Below are 14,847 nucleotides of genomic sequence, written 5' to 3'. Positions count from 1 at the left end.
ATCAGCTTTATTATTCAGAACCAGAGGTTGCCGCCTACTTCGACACAAGGAAACTGGAAGTGCAAAAATGCTGACTCATTTCTGGGCTGAAGGACTCATTCCTGTCCCACTTTCTTAAGTCAAATAACTTGTGACTTGATTTGGTTCCATTCGGATTGGTGGTGTGTGTGTATGTGTGTGTGTGTGTGTGTGTGTGTGTGCGTGCTGTGAATACATGTTCTGCAGTCAGGCAGTGCGCCTGGCCTTTGAAGAAGTGTGCGTTTTGTTTCCTCTTGGGAGCCATTAAGGAGTGTGAATGCTCTTTTAGTGGTTTGAAACATTCACAGTGACCCTTCAGCCACAACTTTAACCCCTCACAAAACCCGCGGCGCATAACTGCAGAGAGTCGCTTTTAAACCAGAACGTGGGATCAGCCGATCTGGGCATTTACAGAGGAACACAGATTGGTTTCTGGCCGGCGTGAATACAGGTTTCACCTGGAAGTGGACGGCATGAATTCATTTGTTTGTGTCACTTGTGTGAGTTTGTGTGTTTATGTTTTGGTGAGAAAAAGAGGGAAAGTAAGAGAGGGTGTAATATCCGAGTGTGAGGCAATTCTGCCAAATTATATTCAGAGACTTTTAAAAGGACAGCGGAGCCTCTCTTTCTCTTCTATACTCTGTTCTCATTTTTCTTGCTCCACTTCATTCTACGTTCTACACAATCTTCTCCTTCTCATCCCTTTCTTCACCCTCATCTTCCGACTCCATTCCCTCCCCTTCTCCCCGTGTCCTCCTCTATCTTCCCACTCTCCCCCACCCTCATCGCTCTCCTTTCGTCTCGACACCTGACAGAGACGCGATCCAGCAGTAAATCTCCTAAAGCACAGTCATCTGCCATCGTTCACACCACAAAAGCTGGAGAGGGAGAGCGACGAAGGGGAGGGAGGGGGGGGACACTGACTGCTAGTTTGTCGAGGAGGAGAACAAAAGATACAAGATAACAAAAAAGACAAACAGACACAAAATGGCCTGAGACACAGGCGGTGGAGAGGGGTGAAACAGACACTGATGGAGGTGCTAAAAGAGTGATGGAAAGGGAAGAGACAGTGAGAGAGGGAGATAAAGACACAAGCTTTCACATAACTCAGACGGTAGTCCATCTGTACACACACACACACACATATAATGGTAGCAGGACGGGCAACATGATGAAGAACACCCTTGGGCCAGAAGACATCCTTCCTACCCCGGCAGAGTGGGAGATGTGGGGCAGAACGCCTCACCTCAGAGAGGACCACCAATGTAACAGTGCCATGTTTCAGAGCTCTGCTCACAGCTCATGCACGAGTCTACACTTACATACATTCATTTGGATCTGCGTACTTGGGGATTGTGTTTCCGTGTGTGTGTGTGTGTGTGTGTGTGTGTCGGGCAGGGTGTCCATAGCCGGTGCTTTATGGCTGCTGAGGTCTGATTACATTGGTGCGACTGGAGGGGTGAGCAGACTGGTGGTTCTATCCGTCTTCTGTGTGGATGACTGAACAGACACATAGCGAATGGAGATGGCTCAGCCAGAGACACTTGGCCTGCGTCCCGGAGATCTCACAGGGATACAGCCACGTAATGGATTCACACAAGAAAATGCACCCAATTCGGACTTGATTTGCGTGGTCCGGGCAATCATTATTTAAGTGGAAGGTGTTGAACCCTGGCGGGCAGGGAGTTGTGAAATAAAGGATGTGCTTTTCACATGTGTAAAGCCATTACCGCATGTATTATGCGTGTGTTAAATGCTTTTCACTGGTGAAATAATGGATGTATCCAGCGATCCCCAGAAGTCAAGTTAAAAAAGTATATGGTAAAATTTCATCATTCTGCACTTATCTGACTGTTTCATCAGGCTGCCACTATTGTCAGAAGCTGATAAGTCCTGATTTATGCTGCTGAGCTCAAAGAACATGACCTGAATGTACTTATCAGTGACTAAAACTTCACAAAGAAGTTGTATGGATAAGTACACAATGTTTATCAAAAATGAGACGCACTCCAAATCTACGGTTCTGTTCTACTTTGGTTACTATTCAGATGTAGATATGAGTAGATATCGTTTTTTTATGTTTATTCAACCCTTGCTCTCCACCTAATGATTATATTGACTAATAATCTGATTATTTTCCCAATTAATCGATCAATCTTTTTTTTGTCCAACCAACTTTCTGAAACCTGATAATATTCCATTTAACCAGCAAATCATTGCATTTGAGGAGTTGGACCCTGAACATTTTGTTATTAATCTCTTATCAATTTTCTGTCAAGTGTCGGATCAACTGATTGACAAATTGATGCAACTCTGCTTTTCTTAATCCGAGTTTAATACAAACGACGCTATTAGATCTACAATTGAACTCCACAGCGAGAAGTGTTCAGAATGTCTGTAGAGAATAACTCAGGACATTTTTAATTAACAGTCAAATTTGAAGGATTTTCTGCTTATCGTGAATGTTGGTGTATTACACTGCTTAAAAACTGAAGGGAACACTTAATCATCACAGTATAACACCAAGTCAGTTATACTTCAGGGAGATCAATCTGTCCATTTAGGAAGTAGAAGTGATTGTGAATCAGTTTCACTTGATTTGCTACAAATTAAAGTGACAACAGGTGTAATGGAGGTAAAAGCAAGACAAACTCCAACAAGGGGATGGTTTTGATGTGGTGACCACAGACAGTTGCTCTCTCCGTATCCTTCCTGACTGATTATTCTCTAGTTCTGGGTTCTGCTAGTGTACTTGTCACTAGGTGTAGCATGAGACGGTACCTGCAGCCCAATCAGGTTCACAGGTAGTCAAGCTCCTGCAGGATCCACATCCATACGTAAGGACACAAGAAGGTTTGTTGTGTCTCCCAGCACATTCTCAAGAGCCTGGTGTACATGTTTCTTACCAAACCGTCAGAAACAGACTCTGTGAGGGTGAAATGAGGATCCGACGTCCTCTAGTGGGACCTGGTCTCACAGCCCAGCACCGTGCAGCTACATTGGTATTTGCCAGAGAACACCAGAATAGGCAGGTCCACCATTGGCTCAGCGTTCTCCTCACACATGAGAGCAGGTTCACACTGAGCACATGTGACAGGCGTGAAACCGCCTGGAGACGGCGTGGTGAACGTTATGCTGTCGGTAAGCATGGACTGGTCTGGTGGTGGGTCAGTGATGGTCTGGGGCGGCATATCCTTGGAGGGTAAAACAGACCTCCATGTCATAGCCAACGGTACCCAGACTGCTGTTGGATGAAATCCTCAGAGTGATTTGCCAGACCTTAGGTTGGTGCAGTGGACCCTGGGTTCCTCCTGCTGCAGGACTAGCCCGGCCATTGACTGGCCCTCATGTTCCCCTGACCTAAATCCAATTGAGTACCTATGGGACATTATGTATCGGTGCATCCGCTGCCGCCAAAGCAGACTGCCCAGGATCTCACTGATGCCCTGATCCAGGTCTGAGAGGAGATGCCCCAGGAGACCGTCCCCCGACTCACCAGGAGCAGCTTAGACATTGTTGGGAGTTGATACAGGCAGGCGGGGGCCAAACACACGATTGAGTCACATTATGAGTTGACGGTATGAAAGTTGGATCAGCCTGTGATTTTAATTTGGTGTGATTTTGAATCCAGCCGCAACTGGTTGAAGAGTTTGGTTGCCACTGACATTTGTTATGTCATTTTGTTCTCAACAAATTTTAGAATGTACATCAGTACAGATTTTCAACTTGCATAATTTGTTTATCGAGATCTGATGTGAGATTGAAGTGTTCCCTTAATTGTTTGGAGTAGTATCTTTACAGCGGTTTGTAACATTATTTCATGCCATCGAAGGCCAGACCACGAAGAGCCCACGATGAAGGGAACTGTGAAGCGTTTGGTCCACAATGTTTGGTTCTTTTTCATTTAGCGCAGCCTTCAACATTTAATATCAGAGAGTGAAGTACTTTTTTTCATTCTAGTGAGAGAAAAAAAAGAAATATCAGAAGGATTCTCAGATTTGTAGTCACAAAGCTAGGCTATGCTGCATTCAAATTGAATTAAGCTTAAGGTTGCTGGTGTTAGGGCAGTAAGTTGGGTACTGTCTCTTTTAAATCTGCCTGTAATAAAGATATCTGACTTTGTTTGTTGAGGTTAACTGTTTTAATTTGCTGTAAAATCGTTGATATGAACATTATAGCATTAAGCTATATCTGCTGCAATAAATGCATTTAGCATTTTCCTTGTTGAGTAAACAATAACACAAATTAAAATGCAAAAAGTGTTTTGTTATGAAAAAGAAATTAATGAAAAGTCACAGACCTTAAAAATTCTATTTCTATTCTAATTAGGTCAACTCTTTGCTCTAAAGTGAGCCTGATCTTTATATAGAATGAGGCATTGTTTTAAGGTCTTTTTACCTAATGATAACCACCGTGGCTTTATATAATACACAGAGGGATGAGGCAGAGGTAGTATGCTTTATCTTGTGACTGTAAGTGTGCACTCGTCAGAAGCCCGCTGAGGGAGAAGTGACAGACAGAGGAGGGGAGGTGGGGGTAGAGGTAGGGATGGTGATGGGGAGGGGGGTGTGGCAGAGAACAGGAGGCTAGATGTTGTTACATTTATTGAGAGGTAGCTTAGCCCTTTGTGCTATGGGAATTTGAAGAGGAGAGAAGAGAAGGGACAGAGAAGAGGGCGGCAGATGGGTGTGAGTAAGAAGAAGGAAAAGAATGAAGAGACATGAAACCCAGAACGATTTAGAGCGGGGTGAGAGATGGAAAAAAGACACCAAAAGACAAGAGACAAGAGAAAGAGGGGGGTGGACAGTGATATATAGGTGTGCTGGGCAGTCCAGAACAGTGCATACAGCACAGGGTTACTCCCAAGTGTGTGCCGTGTTTGGAATTAGAGAGAATGTGGCGTGAAGCAATGAGAGACTCTCACTTGTCTGATGCTCTTTCCGTTCACTTCCCCTATATTGGAGGAGACTATTCCTTTTTCAAAGCAGCCATTTTGACATTAGAGGGCAAACACAGGTGTCATTATTTACATTGACTATGGGTCTGTTCCCTTTAGGTTTAGGCTAGAAGGTGTACAAGTGGATGCATTCAGACATTTGTGGACTGCAATTGAGAAGCATCTTAGTTTTTTTTTGCAACCAGAAATGACACTATAAGACTTAGAATAAGATTTTGCTGAGTGAAGAAAATTTTCCATTTAACTTTCATGAACTGAAAACACACTGAAAGGGTTAAAGTTCTAAGACCAACACGGACAATGCTGACCAGATCAGACAACAAACTGTCAATCACAAGGTAGCCACGCTGTTAAGTATGGGACTCTATATGGACCATCATTTACCAAATGAACATCATAGAAGAAGACTTGAGATTGAGACCATAAACCCTCTTAACAACGTTTACTGAGATAATAAATCAAGTGAGAAGAAGGGCCATTTCCTCATAGACTTCTATACAATCAGCTTTCTTTTTACAACCAGGAGTCGCCCCCTGATGGCCAGTACAAAGAATGCAAGTTTAGAATGCAAGTCCCAAGTATTGTACATGATGGCTTACTGCAATGGCTGTGACACACAACACCTGTGTTCCCACTCGTTGACCACAATCACAATCATCTGGGGCCTTATTTATAAAACTGTGCATAGGATCCCTACTAAAAGTGTACATATGCCCAAAAGCCAATACCCAAAAGTTTAACGCAGATCTAACATATAATTTGGAGTGAAATTAAATGTGTGCGAGTCATCAAATTATCTGACTTCAGTTCACCACAGCTCAATCTGTGTCGCTGATTCCCTTCCAGTCTCCAGAATGTGCGTACCGGTACGCATGCCTCAGAGTTTGCTTACAGGTACGCACACTTTCCCGTCAAGTGTGGTTTTTATAGATCACAACATTTGCGTGGAAAGTGGCGTATGCACATTTCCAGCCCCATTTTGTGCGTACGCAAGCTTTATAAATGAGGCCCCATCTGGTCACTACAGTGTAGTGTGTGTGCGTCTGACAGAAAAACTGAAAAAGAAAAGAGCACAACAGAAGTAGGGAGCAAAAGAAAGAAATCTTAAGATAATTATGTGTGCACATTTGTTAATGTGTGAATGCATCCGTGCATGTAAGTGTGTGTAAGTGTGGTTCTGTGTGTGTGTGTGTGTGTGTGTGTGTGTATAAGCACAAGAGTGTGTTTATCGAATTTTATGTGAATCCTAAATGTGGATGAAAACCAAGGCTTTAGGTTTTAATCAGCCCCATCTGAGCGCTGTATGGGGACTCAGAGAAGCTTTCATGTAGAGTTTCTCTTTCTCACACACGCAGACACACACACACACACACAAACACACACATACACACAGCATCCCCTCATGCCTTCTGTTCTAAATTTACACCTAACATGAGAACAGAAGAACATGGGGAGGAGGCAAGGAGGAGCAAGGTAAGGGAGTGAAGAAGGAGAGTAGAGCAAGAGAGGCAGAGGACAGAAGTATGGAGACAGTGGGGGGGGGGGGGGGGAAGAGTAGCACAGAAGTGAAGGAAGTGTAGATAGTAATGAGGAAGAGGCAAAAACTACAAGGGGAGCAGATGAGAGGAGAAGAGGGGAGCCAAATTTGATTTAGACAGCGGGGAAAAGAGAGATGGAGAGAGCGAGAGAGTTAGATAGACCGGGAGAGGGAGGGGAGGAAGAAGGACAGCGGTATATTAGTCAAGGTGTCCAGTCTATGTATTGCCTGCTGTGCAATACCACCCCTCTGATTTACTCGGCCGAGTGACTGATGAGAGAGAGAGGACGAGAAGGAGGGATGGCGGGATGAGGGAGGTCTCGCAACGAGCGTTTAGGCCAAATTAACGGCACCTCATAAATTAGACTAACAGCCAAAGTGGAGGGGCGGGCGGGGGGAGGGGCCGTGGATGCGGATGAGCGCCTGCGTGTTGTGCCGTGTACACACGTAAGTGCGTGTGGTGCATGTATGTGAATGATGACACGCCAAGGGGGGAATAATTTGAACCAGTGCAAACAGATTACTCTCTGATAAAGTAGTGATGCCCAACGGTTCACTCATACAAACACAATCTTCCCCTGATTACCGCACACACCGAAGCACTCTCTCCCGCATGAGGCGCCCAGAAGCTGAAACAGTGGGGGAGATTGTACGCGCCGAGCTCGGTCGCCCACCTTTCCACTCGTGGAACAGTCTCACTTTTCCATCCTGGCATGAGACGCCATTAATGTGAACTCGACAAAAATGACATTCCGATAAGCGTTTTGTTCAGCCAACTGGTTACGGTTGGAGAAAAGGTGGTGGCCCTGGTGAAACATTGAAACACTAAACACCGACTTGGAGCCGACTTGGAGACAGAATCAATCACTTCAACCATGTAGCCTAGTAGCCGAGTCACGTCTCCCAAGTCCTGCATGCTTCGTATCATCCCGCCAGCCCCCCCTCCCTCCCCTCGTGGCTTGGAATAAAACACCAAATCTAATCCAGGCCGAAATGTAATTTCCTCCATTTGGCAAAACAGTAACAAGTATATAAAGATGAGAACTTTGATTTCTACATTTTGTTCTCCCTCAAGCTATACGCAGCAAAGCTCCCCCCTGCAAATGTTATTTATGTTCCCCCCTCTAGATGCTAAAGAAATGTTAACTCTGTCAGAAGTGCAGGCACTTGCCGATCGCCATGTGATTACAGCAGTGCTTGACTGAGTGAGCTCCTAATACAAACACACACACAACACACACACACTAAACCCACCCACACACCAATCTTGGCGGTGCAGAGTTGATGCTCAGAGTGATTAAAGTGGCGTGCCTCTGAGTGTGTCACCTGGGTGCTGCTGTATCTTAAATCAGGACAGTGGGGCTCAGATTGGGTATTGACTGGCCTGCAGAAGTCTCCATCCATCACGCTGAGAAACGATAGCACAGAGGCAGCCCTGACGTCCCCATATACCACGACGCCGCTCGCCGGCTGGCTGGAGGTGACGTAAGGTTAGGGTTATGGCACGGGCCGTTATTTATGTTGCACGGCGAGCAGGCGGCCGGGCGTAGATGCGGACTGACAGGCAACGCGTCCGCCATCAAGATACGGGTGGACACGCGTTTCGGGGGCCAACACAAAAGGCGGGCAAACCTGTGACAAGTGCAGCCTAACGGCCACGTATGCTTATCTCAAGAGATAAGACTTCCTTCTCAGTCTCTGTCCTGTTGTCTCTCACTCTCCCTCACATGCCCGCAGACTACTACTCTGTTTTGAGGGTCCTAGCAGCATCTTTTGACTGTGTGCCTAATGATAATAAATGAGCTATCATGGGTGGGGAGGGAGGCACTAAGTCATCCCCTTCATCGACAGGAGGAAGACTGGGAGCCCCAAGGTCACCTCACTGTCAGCATCACTCTCCCTAACGACGCCTCTCGCTCCCTCATACATGCCCATGCCAGAGACCACCTGGAAAAACCTGCCGTGAGTCGGTATCTGCCACGAGGCGGGATTTCTTTCCCCACAGAGACATGTTGTATTGAGGCCGCATGCTGATCCCTCCAGTTCAGTTCTTGGGCTTCTATTTGGGCAGATCAAAGTTGTGTCCTTTGATAGGTTCTTAGTGGCTGAAGTTAATACGTACCAATAGTTCACAAGTTAACTAGAATTGAATGCCAATCATGTTGCAGTTTACATCCATGGGTCCAAAATGGCATCACCATCATCATTTTATCCTATCAGACATTTCTGTGAAATTGCCACAATTAGCGTCTTCAATCTCAAGTTATGACCCAAAAAACCTGTTTTTGAGTTGCAATGATCTTTGACCACCAAATTCTAACCAGTTTGTGCCAAATTTGACAAAAAAATCCATCAAGGCATTCCTGAAAATACCGTGAGAATGCGACAGACCTCCCAAATCTAGTCAGTTCATCTTCGAGAGTCTGTGCCAAATTTGAAGGAATTCCTCACAGGCGTTCCTGAGGTATTGCACTCATAAAAATGGACCGCAGACGTACGAATACGTATTTGTATTTCGGTTGTTTTTTTGGGATAATTTTCAAGTTTCTGGAAAGAGGAGAAAACTCACGAAAACTAACTAACGACGAGCTTGTTACTCAAAACAGGATTTCTTTAATACTTAATCAGCCCTGCACTTGTGCCCTCCTGCACAGTGTACAGAATACCACCAGCCAACCGGCCAGCCGTTCCCTTTAGCCAAACAGCATCAGATCAGCTGAGCGAGACCAGCATTGCATAACTGAAACATGTCTTTACGAAAACCCCTGACCCTCCTGATTCCTGGCCCTCTGCCTAATGAGCTCCCATGCACTGTCATCTCTCAGAGGCACACAACTGAATTCAAATCCTTGGGGAGGGGCAGAAAAGTACATTCCTGCAGCCAAGAAACACAAACTAAAGGAGTCCAACGTTATCAACGCTGTACTAACGGTGGGAGAGAGGAGGCATCAGAAGATGCGTTGGAGAAATGAACAGGAAGGTAGCGCCTTCACTTTCAACTGTGGGAATTCTTTTCACACAAACACACACACACACACGTATAGATTACACGCGCACACGCATGCACAGGCGCACACGCACAGGTTGCAAGTTTAGACTGGAGCTGTAGAAAGCTAATTTGCACCACATTGAAATGCATCTCAATTAAAGAGAAACACATCGAGGTGCCAGGGGAGGAGAGAAGAGAGAGATGTGAGAGAACGGGAGGGAGGGAGGGAGGAACGGGGTGTGAAACAGATAGTTTGTGTGTGTGTGTGTGTGCGAGTAATAGAAAGGGGGAGGAGGGAGGAGGGGAAGGGGGGTGGGCTCAACTGTATTTGGCAATGAAAGAAGGGAGGGGAGAGAGGGAGAGAATGTTTTCATCTCCCTCTCTTGGAAAAACATTTTGGGATGAATCAGGTTTGGAAAGGGTGTTAGGAGGTTGAGGCGCAGCTAAAATCCGAACTAACTTCAACCTCGTTATCACCAGTTCTTTGGTTCGGTGCCAGCATTCCAGGGCAGTCCCTGCTAAGAGAACCATGTGTGTCTGTCGGTGTGTGTGTGTGTTTCGGCGCTCAGATAGCTTTGAGCCCAAGGCCACGTAACTGTACGACAGATGCATCCAAAGACACACTTAGATTCTTAAGCTACGTCGAGGGAAGTGGGATTGTTGGACCTGCATCAATTCCTTTTTTGCTATTTGTGAAAATGCTCCGTTTGTCACGTTCGTCCGTGTTAGAAATAAGAGTACATTAAGTGTGTATGTAGCCGTGAGGTGAGATTTAGTAAGTGTGTGTCTGAGAGTACAAGAAAGAAAGAAAGAAAGAAAGAAAGAAAGAAAGAAAGAAAGAAAGAAAGAAAGAAAGAAAGAAAAAGACGCACACACACTCAATCTGTCACTGGGGAAAATCCTGATTGGCTTTGTATGCCAACACCATTTTGCACGGAGTGTCATGTTCTTAGGAGTGTGTTGATGCTGCCAGCCCACCATCTTAATAAAAAACACCAAATACGACTTGATCCCTTCTTTCATGCTGTGAAAAGATACTCAACTTGTCTGCTTGTTGCGAGAGAAACACCCCTAACCCGGTGTTTGCCTCTGTTCCAATATATGTCACACAGCTCTTAAAATGAGGAGCATTCTGGGAAATCAAGTCCTTTTGATCTTATTCTGGTGTAAGATGTAGCGCCCCGCTCCTGACTGCAGCACTGGAACACCATTATCCACGTGATGTCATGCAAGCAAGCCACCTAGTTTCTTATCAGTTTAAGCGTTAATCACATGATCGGTATTGTTAAGTAACGTGTCCCAGCGTTCTAGTACTCAGGACACGTCTAGGTCTCCGGATTGGTCTAGGTCTCAAGAATGCATTTTTGAAGGTCTCTGTCTCGCCTCAGACAAAGACGATTTTATTTCAAAGACGGGTCAAGGCCACAACTGCAAGTATATCACCAAAGTGGCTGCGCATTGTCTGATTTATTTGTACACATCATAGATTCACTTCGGTAATGTCTTCATCTGATTTTTCTCATGGTACATTTATACAGTATATATGGAAACTAAAGAGGTGAACGATGGGTGTTTAATGTGAACGTGGATCATTCAGATCAATTTGAGGAGTGCCTATCGTTTGCATAGATATTTCGCATTACACTGGTCTGGTATTAGACTCAACCCCTCAAAGTCTTGGTATCGTCTGGGCCTCAATGCACTCTTGATTTTATATAGCGCCTTTCATGAAACCCAAGGACGCTTTACACAAATAAAACAATTTAAACAGACAACAAATAGACAAACTGAGACAGGTGACTGGGTTAGGGTAGGTTGAAGGCTGTGGTGAATAGATGGCGTTTGAGGAGTTTCTTTCCATTTGAATAAGGATGAGGCGTTTCTGATGACTGTGAGGAGAGCTCTGGCTTTGGTCATGACTTGGTTTAGGTGGTCTCGACTACATCACGGACATATTCTCATACAGCAGTTGTTGTCTTACAGGTTACGCAACAAAACTGCTTGGTTGGGTTTCGGCGAAGACTGTGGTTTGAGTTCAAATAAATAAGGTAAGTAACGTAGAATAAGTCATTGACTTGGCATAACACAGGACATGAACAGCAGTCCCCTGGGTTAAAGTCCAGCGTTTGTTTCACCTACCCATCCACCCTAATCGCCAGCCAACATGGACGTTGCTGCTCTTTGTACCACTTCACCCGACTTCCTCAGAGGCAGCCCTGCACGTTCCCGATTACTTGGGTTATATACCAATTACACAGAATTACTTTTCTCAGGTAGAAGTCCGAACGGGGAATGAGAACACCCTGTATTAGGAGCCAGAGCCACACTGCCACCATCATCATCAGCTTGACTGCCATCAGCGGCGCCATGTCAGCACACCTGAGAATACCCCGTCTCATTTTCACCTGACATGAACGCTGATGGGGGGGGGGGGGGTTGACTGCTGGGCCATATGTGCCATTATCTCTCCTGAAACGTCGGTTTGATACCAGACCGAACGAGAGTACAGGATGTAACGTGACGAGGGACGACACAAGACACTCGTGATTGAATTTCCATCTTGAATGTCCATCAGTAGTCTTCTTCTGTCACCTCCAGCTTCTAAGAGTTGTCCAAGCAAATTTCCCCTCACGTTACCCAAGTTATAAGCCGCCCTCGTCTGTTTAAGTCGGTGGTCGTGTTTGGGTCAATCCTCTTAGCCTCCCGCTTGTTTGTCTTGTGGTCGCATGGCTGAGCTAAAACAAGCGGTGGCCTTCTTTCATATAGATCACATGGCGGTGAGGAGCACGTCAAAGCCAGGAGAAACTGTGTGTATCATCGGCGAGGCTCCCTGACAGCTAAATATATAAATATAGAAACTAAAAGAAAAACTGCTTACATGGGTTTTCCTCTTCCTCCGATACTTTGAGTTAGCATAATCTCTCTCTCTCTGCCTCCCTCTCTCTGTCCCTCTTTTTCTTTTTGCTCGCTTATTCTTTTCTTGCACACTGGACTGAGCAGAGATGTCACACACACACACACACACACTTCTGGGTACACTCTCCACGATGACGGCCCCATACTGTACAACAATAAAACACTTTGGCAAACTACTCGGGCGACCCTCCGCCGGCACTTTGTCACCTCCTCCGGGTCTTTACGGCTTCCCCCAATCTGCCCTAAATGACACCCACTGATGAGCGTTTAGGCAGCCCTCCGTTGTGCAGCTCCTGTTGTCATCACATTAACTAGCGGACTCTCTCCCTCTATTAGTGCAAATGGTGGCACATCATCAGATAATCGGTGGTGGACAGCAAGTGTGGCTATGTGGGAGGTGAGATGCTAGCGGATGGTGTGTGGGAGAGTAATGTTTTATGTTGGAGGAAGTGTGATATCTCCGTTATAGATGAGCTTAATTGATAAACAGGACAATAAAAAAAGCCGCAAATGGCCCCATAGATAGTCTGCCCACAGCACAGCCAGCAGTGGAGTAGGATGGAAGTATACATCTAAATATATATTTATGTATGATGGGGAGTGATGGCACCGATAGCCTAATAGCATATCAAGTAGAGGCTTTACAACAATATCAGACAATGTCATCATTGTGGAGAAATAAAAGAGTCATAAAACCCCTCTCATAAAAGAAGGGGAGCACTTCCCTGAGGGATCCCTCAAATGTTTCTTTCATTCTCACACTCCTAACCCCCCCTCCTCTCACCCCGGCCGGCTGGATTTCACTCTCTTCGCCCTCCGTGAGACGAATACCGACGGAGGATTGTCACAAACGGCCACGTTTAATTCCCACGCACGGTCGGCGGGCGAACTTCGCTGCCGCGGGGTAAAACATTGGGGGTGAGCCGAGCGAACGAGCCGCGGCACCACGCTGTCTCTCCTTCCCTCTCTCTCTCTCCAGCGAGAAAACAATTCACGTAAACGCGTCTTGGAAGTGTCGTTTCAATCAAAGACAAACTAAAGTGGCGCGTTCAGAGACGGCCCGTTGCAAATGCGCAAAAGCAATCACATGGAGCACTTTGGAAATGTTTGCAACAAAAAAGATTTTAAAACAAGAAAAGAAAGAAAATCAAACAACAACGTTGGCTCAAAGTGTGCTCACCAGAACATCCGGAGGAGAGCTCGGTGTACGGAGAATCCCGAGGAGTTTCCCCGTCTTTCTGCGCCCCAAGTTGAAGCAGCGACGAGACGCGCTCCCACAGTCCCGACTCAGCTGCGGAGACAGAAAGGTAAGAGGAGAAACACGTCAGCCAGGACTCTCACATCCTGGGCGGCAATCGAGGTCACCCCCCTCCAAAACCACACACCTACCACCCACCCCCCAAAAAGTGCATCAATAATTACACATGTTTAGTCCGCTAATCCGGGACTGTACCTCTGAAACGAGCCGGAGACAGACGGAAAAAAGGACCGGACAAGGCAGCGGCTGTCAGATTTGACTTCAAACTGATGCTGACGATGCGCACCGAGATAAGCTCCAGAGGAGAGAGAGAGCGGGAGAGAGCGGCAGAGAGAGAGAGAGAGAGAGAGAGAGAGAGAGAGAGAGAGAGAGAGAAAGAGAGAGAGAGAGATCAGAGGTGCATTGGTGAGAGACGGATACGGAGAATTGAATTAAACAATCCACCCCTTAAAAGTTATTCAACTAGGTCAGGATATGGAGCACAAAGCGCCCCGTGCTTTACAGGAAATATACGACGTGCGCTCACATATTGCATCCAATTTTTACAGAAGCACACAAAGGCATCAGAGGTATGTTTAGGGTTGCAAGACAATACGATGCAGCCTGCTGTATGTCTGTAAAGGCAACATGCCCCGAGGCGAACGGCTGCGAGGAAAGACTGTGGGGGACTGACGCACGCGCACGTGCACACATACAGCGTGCAGAAAAAATATACAACTAGGAAGGTGCACTCAGGAGAGGGCAGATCTCCTCCAGGTGTGATTGAATGAATACAGCCCACAGTAGACCCCCCCCTCTGAACACCAGTGGCCTGTAAGGCGCCATGCAGGCGATCGCCTCAAAGTCGTTGTGTAAGACATTTCATACAATCTTGCCAAAAATAAAACGGAACTCACCACGCTGTCAGAGTAACTGAGTGGTGCCAACGTACTCAACAGTGTTAGCCAAACTCACCGTCCAAAGCAATAAAAGAGAGCAAACTGACCGAGTGGCGGCCGGGTGTGGGTGATACACTAGCAGCCCTGTCCTGCTGGGGGCGGGTTCACAGTAGTGAGTGAGGAGTCAGCAGGCAGTCAATGGTTGGTAAAAAAAGTGTTTAGAGAAAGTGTGAGGTGTGACAACCAGAGGTCTTCAGTGTGCAGGTATAACTGGTCGCCCAAAAATATGATGCA

The 14,847-nt window shown here is 46.2% G+C and overlaps 1 protein-coding gene across 1 annotated transcript in view; it reads right to left on the bottom strand.

Annotated features, from left to right (window-relative positions):
* The window catches only part of ptprdb (protein tyrosine phosphatase receptor type Db), a 152,616-nt gene extending 138,909 nt beyond the window's left edge, over positions 1–13,707 (bottom strand). Inside the window, exon 1 of the mRNA XM_084004832.1 lies at positions 13,598–13,707. The gene's annotated coding sequence lies outside the window, so the exon portion shown is untranslated. The remainder of the gene's footprint in view (positions 1–13,597) is intronic.
* Positions 13,708–14,847: the final 1,140 nt, after the last annotated feature.

The sequence above is a fragment of the Eutrigla gurnardus genome (genome assembly GCF_963514095.1).
Source record: "Eutrigla gurnardus genome assembly, chromosome: 3".
Classification (NCBI taxonomy): Eukaryota; Metazoa; Chordata; class Actinopteri; order Perciformes; family Triglidae; genus Eutrigla; species Eutrigla gurnardus.
The sequence above is the reverse complement of the archived record's forward strand: the minus strand, read 5'-3'. Positions and strand labels throughout refer to the sequence as shown.